Source organism: Nicrophorus vespilloides, unplaced genomic scaffold, assembly GCF_001412225.1.
Source record: "Nicrophorus vespilloides isolate i.1.1-1 unplaced genomic scaffold, Nicve_v1.0, whole genome shotgun sequence".
NCBI classification, from domain to species: domain Eukaryota; kingdom Metazoa; phylum Arthropoda; class Insecta; order Coleoptera; family Silphidae; genus Nicrophorus; species Nicrophorus vespilloides.
In genome coordinates this window covers 110,811-113,720 of record NW_017096431.1, presented here as the reverse complement: position 1 = coordinate 113,720, position 2,910 = coordinate 110,811, and the positions used below count along the sequence as shown (strand labels likewise).

Here is a 2,910-nt window from a genome sequence, read left to right as displayed (position 1 = left end):
AAGTAAGATATTTGTTGCAAATTTAGAAAGTGGTACAAGTTACATCACAATTTAAATTACAATCAAATTAAATCAGGAAATGTAAGTTTTTTACAGACTAAATGTGTAAACACTTAATGAAAAGACAACATTAATAATAATCGTTCAAAACATTGCAATTATTTGTTGTTTTTTTTATTGTAGTCTTCTAATTAATGAATAATGAAGATCGTTGCAATTTCTATCGATTTGACTTAACTCAAATGAGAAATGAGAGATAATTTAATAACGCTTGTTGTGATTTATACACGACAAAAGTAATTTACAGAATCAATAAAAGGATTATCTGTGTATTCAATTGCTTCAAATTTCTTATATGTTTTATTAGACTGGCTTTTGGGACTTGTTCATTGTTATCGTTAAAAATTACGTAGCAATTTATGTCCGCAGATCCGAAGAAAAGTTATGAAATCGTTTTATAAATATCTGCAATGATACAAAAAATAAATATACATTAACACTATTTGTTTACTTGCTAAGATTCACTTACCCTTTGGTTTCGAATAGCTCACGTCTAGAAACTTCTGTGTGATGATTGAATGTCTTAAGTTTCATTGATAGCCTGAAAATATTCATCAAATTATAATTTATAAGTTAATTTCATTTACTTTGAAATCTCTATATTTTTAATAAATTACGTAATAATTGATTGTGAGATTACAAATTGGAAAGTTATTAAAAATATATTAATTAAGTTACAATAAGGATTTAGAAATATAATTCGCAGAATGCGGCTTTTTTCAATAAGGATTCATTATAGTCCGGTTTGAAAATTTCGAAACAAATTAAATTTTAAAAAGTTGTAGCACTATTTTTATTTCTATAAAAATGATGATTGCCGATTTACATTTGTTTTATTCAGTTCCTCGATTAGTACGGTTTTAAATAGCCTGGAATTATGGCGAATGAGTAGATACTTCGCATAGTCCGGTTATAGTTTGCTTTAATAAACTAACTTTTGGATGAAACTAAAAACAATTACTGATAAGAATAACATTTGTCAAGAATAACAAAAGTTATACACTAAATAAATAAATTACCGAAATAAATATTATTAACGAAAATTTAGATAAGCAAGCAAATATTTATTTGTAAATGGGCTTTAACATTGACGTTTGTGTTTCAGCATAATAATAGTAAGAGTTAAAGTGGGCGTTCAATTCAAATGAAATTTAGATAATTTTTATTAGATATCCACACTGATCGAAGCCGCACTATGTGAGATGTGCATTATTTCAATATTTGTAGTATAATTAGAATAAACACTGTTTGAAACCGGACTAATCGAAAGAGAAAAATCAATAAATTCATTCAAATATATTTTGTCAATAAAAAAATTATAAATTTTCAATGCGGACTATAGTGAATCCACACTGATAGAAGCCGCATTATGCGAGATATCCATTAATTAAACATTTGGAGCTTAATTAGAATAAAAACTGTTTGAAACCGGACTAAGCGAGACAGAAAAACAGATCAATTTTATATACTAAAATAATTGTGTCTACTAATTCATTCGAATATATTTTGTCAATAAAAATTTATAAATTTTCAATGCGGACTATAGTGAATCCGGACTGATCGAAGCCGCATTATACGAGATATCCATTAATTAAACATTTGGAGTTTAATTAGAATAAAAACTGTTTGAAACCGGACTAATCGAGACAGGAAAACAGATCAATTTTATATACTAAAATAATTGTGTCTACTAATTTATTCAAATATATTTTGTGAATAAAAATTTATAAATTTTCAATGCGGACTATAGTGAATCCGCACTGATCGAAGCAGCACTATGCGAGGTATACATTATTTCAATATTTGTAGTATAATTAGAATAAAAACTGTTTGAAACCGGACTAATCGAGAGTGAAAAATCAATTAATTTTATATACAAAAATAATTGTTAGTACTAATTCATTCGAATATATTCTTTCAATAAAAAATTATAAATTTTCAATGCGGACTATAGTGAATCCGCACTATGCGAGATATGCATTAATTAAACATTTGTAGTTTATTTAGAATAAAAACTGTTTGAAACCGGACTAATCGGGACAGAAAAACCAATACATTTTATATACAAAAATAATTGTGTGTACTAAATCAATCGAATATACTTTTATTTTGTCAATAAAAAATTTCAAAGCGGATTATAGTGAATCCGCACTGATCGAAGCCGCAGTATGCGAGATATGCATTATTTCAATATTTGTAGTATAATTAGAATAAAAACTGTTTCACACCGGACTAATCGAGAGAGAAAAATCAATAAATTTTAAATTGTCAATAAAAATTTATCAAATTTTTCAAAGCGGATTATAAATCCGCACTGATCGAAGCCGCACTATTCGAGATATGTATTAATTAAACATTTGGAATATAATTAAAATAAAAACTGCGATTAAGGAGTTTCTGGTAATAAAAAAATAATCTTTAGCTTATTGTTAAAACAACTTTGCCAAAAAAAAAAACTTAATGAACAAAAATTGAAAAAATAAATATCAAAAAAGGCAGATCATTAAAAGTTTCAGGCAGTTACACAATACTTGACAAGTATCTCGCATACAAGTGTATCTTTGTAATTTACTAATTTAAATCGTTTATCAATCTAGTAAATCAATAAAAACAAGTAATTTATCAAATTATGATTAGTTTAGTCATTAACTAAATAAATTAAAATTAATGTACTTACAGTATTGATTATGCCGATTGTAATATCTTTCTTACGATGAATCTTCTTCAAATTAAGTGAACTATCTTCGATGATGTTTCTTAGTTGTTTGTTGGAAGTTTTTGCTTTTTGTTTTGTTTGAGTTTCAACCTCGAGCTACAGTTCTCAGCAAGTTAATACTTCTTGCTGGAAGC

General features: G+C 26.6%; 1 long non-coding RNA gene across 1 annotated transcript; it reads right to left on the bottom strand.

The window, feature by feature from the left end:
* Positions 1 to 379: 379 nt before the first annotated feature.
* Positions 380 to 2,910, bottom strand: LOC108557005. The gene is made up of 3 exons (XR_001890842.1): positions 2,738 to 2,910; positions 530 to 601; positions 380 to 465 (listed from the first exon to the last, which is right to left on the bottom strand). It is a non-coding gene; the product is annotated as an uncharacterized LOC108557005 (long non-coding RNA).